The 6341-nt window shown below is 39.1% G+C and overlaps 1 pseudogene; it reads left to right on the top strand.

Annotated features, from left to right (window-relative positions):
• Positions 1–4605: 4605 nt before the first annotated feature.
• Positions 4606–5748, top strand: LOC102989538 (E3 ubiquitin-protein ligase KCMF1-like; annotated as a pseudogene).
• The last annotated feature ends 593 nt before the right edge of the window (positions 5749–6341 follow it).

The raw sequence follows: 6341 nt of genomic DNA, 5'->3' as shown, positions 1-6341 counted from the left end.
CAAAATTGATACACCATTAACCAGACTCATCAAGAAAAAGAGAGAGGAGACTCAGAACAATAAAAACAGAAATGAAAAAGGAGAAGTTACAACAGACAACGAAGAAATACAAAGCATCCTAAGAGACTACTACAAGGAAATCTTTGCGAATAAAATGGACAACCTGGAAGAAATGGACAAATTCTTAGAAAGGTACCACCTTCCAAGAATGAACCAGGAAGAAATGGAAAATATGAGCAGAAAAATCACAAGTAATAAAATTGAAACTGTTATTAAAAATTTTCCAAAAAACAAAAGTCCAGGTCCAGATGGCTTCACAGGTGACTTCTATCAAATATTTAGAGAAGGGCTAGCACCCATGCTTCTCAAAATCTTCCAAAAAATTGCAGAGGATGGAACACTGCTTAACTCATTATATGAGGCCACCATCACCCTGATAACAAACCCAGGCAAAGATACTACAAAAAAAACAAAATTACAGACCAATATCACTCATGAATATAGATGCAAAAATCCTCAACCAAATACTAGCAAACAGAATCTAACAACACATTAATAGGATCATACACGATGAGCAAGTGGGATTTATCCCAGTGATGCAAGGATTCTTCAATATATGCAAATCAATCAATGTAATACACCAAATTAGCAGACTGAAGAAGACACACCATATGATCATCACAATAGATGCAGAAAATGCTTTTGTGTTTTCAACACCCATTTATGATAAAAGCTCTCCAGAGTGTGGGTATAGAGGGAACCTACCTCAACATCATAAAGGCCATATATGACAAACCCACAGCAAACATCATTCTCAAAGGTAAAAAACTGAAAGAATTTCCTCTCAGATCAGGAAGAAGACAAGGATGTCCACTCTCACCACTATTATTCAACATAGTTTTGGAAGTCCTAGCCCCGGCCATCAGAGAAGAAAAAGAAATATACGGAATGCAAATTGGAAAAGAAGAAGAAGAAATTAAAGATGATACCAACAGATGGAGAGATATACCATATTTTTGGATTGGAAGAATCAATACTGTGAAAATGAGTATACTACCCATAGCAATATAAAGATTCAATGAAATCCCTATCAAATTACCAATGACTTTTTTTACAGAAGTAGAACAAAAAAATCTTAGAATTTCTATGGAGACACGAAAGCCCCTGAATAGCCAAATCAGACTTCTCGGGAAAACAAGGGAGTTGGAGGAATCAGTCTCCCTCACTTCAGACTATACTACAAAGCTACTGTAATCAAGGCAATATGATACTGGCAGAAAAACAGAAATATAGATCAACGGAAGAGGATAGAAAGCCCAGAGATAAACAAATGCACCTGTAGTCAACTAATCTATGACAAAGTAGGCAAGGATATACAATAGAAAAAAGACAGTCTCTTCAATAAGTGGTGCTGGGAAAACTGGACAGCTACATGTAAAAGAAGGAAATTAGAACACTCCATAACACCATAACCAAAAATAAATTCAAAATGGATTAGAGACCAAAATGTAAGACTTGGCAATATAAAAATCTTAAAGGAAAACATAGAAAAACACTCTTTGACATAAATCACAGAAAGATCTTTTTTGATCCACTGCCTAGAGTAATGGAAATAAAAGAAAAATAAACAAATAGGACCAAATGAAACTTAAAAGCTTTGCACAGCAAAGGAAACCATAAACAAGACCAAAAGACAACCCTCAGAATGGGAGAAAATATTTGCAAATGAATCAGCGGACAAAGGATTAATATCCAAAATATATAAAAAGCTCATGCAGTTCAATAGTAAAAAAAAGAAAACAACCCCATCAAAAAATGGGCAGAAGACCTAAATACACATTTCTAGAAAGAAAACATACAGATGGCCAAGAAGCACATGAAAAGCTGCTCAACACCACTAATTTTTACAGAAAAGCAAATCAAAACTACAATGAGGTATTACCTCACACCACTTACAATGGGCATCATGATAAAATCTACAACAACAAATGCTGGAGAGGGTGTGGAGAAATGGAACCCTCCTGCAATGTTGGTGGGAATGTATATTGATACTGCCATTATGGAGAACTATATGGAGGTTCCTTAAAAGACTAAAAATAGAATTACCATATGACCCAGGAATCCGACTACTTGGCATATACCCAAAGAAGCATAATTCAAAAAGACTCATGCACCCCAAAGTTTATTGCAGCACTATTTACAATAGCCAGGTCATGGAAGCAACCTAAATGCCCAGGAACAGACTAATGGATCTAGAGACTGTCATATAGAGTGAAGTAAGTCAGAAAGAGAAAAACAAATATCGTATATTAACGCATATATATGGAATCTAGAAAAATGGTACAGATGAACCTGTTAGCAGGGCAGAAATTGAGACACAGATGGAATGAACAAACGTATGGACACCAAGGGGAGAAAGCAGCAGGGGGGTTGGGGGGGTGATGAATTGGGCGATTAGGATTGACATGTATACACTGATGTGTATATAATTGATGACTAATAAGAACCTGCTATGTAAAAAAAATATAAAATAAAATTCAAATATTCAAAAAAACCCACCCAATCAAAAAAAGGACAGAAGAGCTAAATAGACATTTCTCGAAAGAAGACATACAAATGGTCAAAAAGCACATATAAAGTTGCTCAATATGACTAACTTTAGAGAAAAGCAAATCAAAACTACAATGAGGTATCACCTCACACCCGTTAGAATGGGCATCATCAGAAAATCTACAAACAAAAAATGCTGGAGAGGGTGTGGAGAAAAGGGAACCCTCTTGAACTGTTGGTGGGAATGTAAACTGATACCATCACTATGGAGAACAGTATGGATCTTCCTTAAAAGTCTAAAAATAGAATTACCATATGACCCAGCAATACCACTAGTGAGCATATACCCAGAGAGTACGATAATTGAAAAAAACACATGCACCCCAATATTCCTTGCAGCACTATTTACAATAGCCAGGTCATGGAAGCAACCTAAATGCCCAGGAACAGACTAATGGATCTAGAGACTGTCATATAGAGTGAAGTAAGTCAGAAAGAGAAAAACAAATATCGTATATTAACGCATATATATGGAATCTAGAAAAATGGTACAGATGAACCTGTTAGCAGGGCAGAAATTGAGACACAGATGGAATGAACAAACGTATGGACACCAAGGGGAGAAAGCAGCAGGGGGGTTGGGGGGGTGATGAATTGGGCGATTAGGATTGACATGTATACACTGATGTGTATATAATTGATGACTAATAAGAACCTGCTATGTAAAAAAAATATAAAATAAAATTCAAATATTCAAAAAAACCCACCCAATCAAAAAAAGGACAGAAGAGCTAAATAGACATTTCTCGAAAGAAGACATACAAATGGTCAAAAAGCACATATAAAGTTGCTCAATATGACTAACTTTAGAGAAAAGCAAATCAAAACTACAATGAGGTATCACCTCACACCCGTTAGAATGGGCATCATCAGAAAATCTACAAACAAAAAATGCTGGAGAGGGTGTGGAGAAAAGGGAACCCTCTTGAACTGTTGGTGGGAATGTAAACTGATACCATCACTATGGAGAACAGTATGGATCTTCCTTAAAAGTCTAAAAATAGAATTACCATATGACCCAGCAATACCACTAGTGAGCATATACCCAGAGAGTACGATAATTGAAAAAAACACATGCACCCCAATATTCCTTGCAGCACTATTTACAATAGCCAGGTCATGGAAGCAGCCTAAATGCCCATCAACAGACGAATGGTTAAAGAACATGTGGTACATATGTACAATGGAATATTACTCAGCCTTAAAAAGAACGAAATTGTGTCATTTCTAAAGAAGTGGATGGATCTAGAGACTGTCATACAGATTGAAGTAAGTCAGAAAAATAAAAACAATGATCGTATATTAATGCATATATGTAGACCCTAGAAAAATGGTACAGAAGAACGGGTTTGCAGGGCAGAAATAGTGACATGGATGTGGAGAAAAAAAGTTTGGACAAAGAGGGGGGAAGTGGCGGGGGGTGAAGGTGGTGTGATGAATTGGGAGATTGAGATTGACATATATACACTCATATGTATAAAATGGATAACTAATATAAACCTGCTGTATAAAAAAATAAAATTTTCAAAACTTCAAAATAATAATTAAAATTAATGTGACTATTTGGAGAAAAAAAAAGAAAAAAGCAACTCACTAAGACGGTTCTAGGCAGGCTTTCTTTCAATGTGTGTCTGCCAAAGTGAGGAAACCAGAACTGCACTGCAAAAAACCACCGGGCCTCCATTAATTTTGGGAATTCTTGTCAGACGTCTCTCAAATTGAAGCAGAGATTACAATGTAGGACCATTCCGAAATACAGCTGAGATTAATCCTGTGCATTGCTACGCCCGGCCTCATTCCCACCCCGCACTTCCTCCCTGCCGTGGCTGCCGCGCTGCTGCCGGCGTGGTAGCCCTCTGCTGCCCACCCCATCCCCGTGGCCGAGCTCGGGATTCGAGTGGAAGGAGGCAGTCCCACGAGTGCAGGGCTGGGACCCCGCGGGGGATACTGCACCCTGAGCTCGGTAGGGGCCACGCCTCCACCCTCTGAAATAGGATGTCCCGACATGAAGGTGTCAGCTGTGATGCATGTTTAAAGGGAAATTTTCGAGGTCACAGATATGTGTTTAATCTACAACGGTTATGATCATAGTGCATCTTGTTATGAAAGTGGTGCAACAACAACAAGGCATACAACTGACCACCCAATGCACAGCATATTAACAAGGTTATATTTTGATTTGTACTATGGCTCATAAGCTTTCCCTGTAGAGCAGCCACAGAATTCTACTTGTAGCTCTTGTGAAAAAATTGGCTATACGGAGACATCTCTTTAAGAATGTATTACTTCTGAACATGCAGAAACATCAGCAAAATTGATTTGTCCAATATGTGCAGCATTACCTGGAGACAATCCTAATCATGTCACGGGTGACCCTGCAGCTCGTCTTACACTTGAACACAGAGCCCCTAGACATTTAGATGAATCGAGTGGTGTTCGACATATACACAGAATGCTTCACCATGGCCGGGGTTTGGGCCGTCCTGGTGCACGTAGATTAAACATGCACTCCACTAGCAGTTCTACTGGTGGACTTTCTTTTCTTGGAGTTCATATTCTGCAAGTAATAGGGAAGCCATGGATCCTATAGCTGAGCTTTGATCCCAGTTATCAGGAGTGAGACGTTCTGCCGGAGGACAGCTGAATTCCTCTGGCCCTTCCGCTTCTCAGTTACAACAACTGCAGATGCAGCTGCAGCTAGAACGGCAGCACGCCAAGGCCGCGCGGCAACAACTGGACACTGCACGCAACGCAACCGGCCGTGCTGACACAAGGACTGTCATCACTACAATCACACAATCCACAGCAACAAAAAACGCAGCTAACACAAAAAGCAGTCAGCAAACTATCCAGATTTCCCAGTTTCTTTTAACATGGTTGAATGATCCTAAAATGTATGAAACAGAGCACCAGTCCATGGAATGGGAGTGCACAGACTGCACCCTGTTTATCCAAGAGCGCCTTCTGTCAACTTTAGTTCGTGAAGAGAGCTCATCATGAAACGAGGATGAACGGGGGGAAATGGCAGATTTTGGTGCTATGTGCTGTGTAAGTATTATGCCTTTATATATTGCTTTAGAAAACCTAAATTTAAAAGAGAGTAATATAGGAAAGGAATGGCCAGCACCTCCTCTTTGATGACATCCCAATTCACAGACCATGTCCTCTGTGCAGTATTTGCCAATGAAAGTGGACAATAACTATCTTGGGTTTGTTTGGTGATTGTAATTTCAGGTGTGTCACTCATTTTATATTGTGTACATTCAAAAGGAAGAGTGAAAATATATATGATAATCCTTTCCACTTAACTAATTTTTAACTCTAGCTGGAAAATATAGGTAGCAGTGCATGGGTGATCTCTGTTTCCTGTACCTTGACATGCAAAAGGCTCTCCTAATATTCCACATTCAAACTGAAGAGGAAAATTGAAATATCTAATGAAGCTTCTGTGGCTGATTATGAATATTAAGTGATAAAAACTGCTGGGATAGTTTACCTTAAAAAAAAAAGAGTACCTAAATACCTGTATCACTAGGGGGAATTTGGATGATCCAAAATCTTCTAGGCCTGAATAGGTCATTACATGCGTAATGCTATTCACCGCACGCAGAAATCCCGGCGTCAAAAGTGTCACCATGGAAGGGCCCAGTGTGTCCCCAAAGTCTGTGGTAGTCAGGAAGAGAGTTCTAGTAAATGACCTGTGGGATCAAGTTGGTACCTGGATAATGTCG

The sequence above is a fragment of the Physeter macrocephalus genome, chromosome 6 (genome assembly GCF_002837175.3).
Source record: "Physeter macrocephalus isolate SW-GA chromosome 6, ASM283717v5, whole genome shotgun sequence".
NCBI classification, from domain to species: Eukaryota; Metazoa; Chordata; class Mammalia; order Artiodactyla; family Physeteridae; genus Physeter; species Physeter macrocephalus.
The sequence above is the reverse complement of the archived record's forward strand: the minus strand, read 5'-3'. Positions and strand labels throughout refer to the sequence as shown.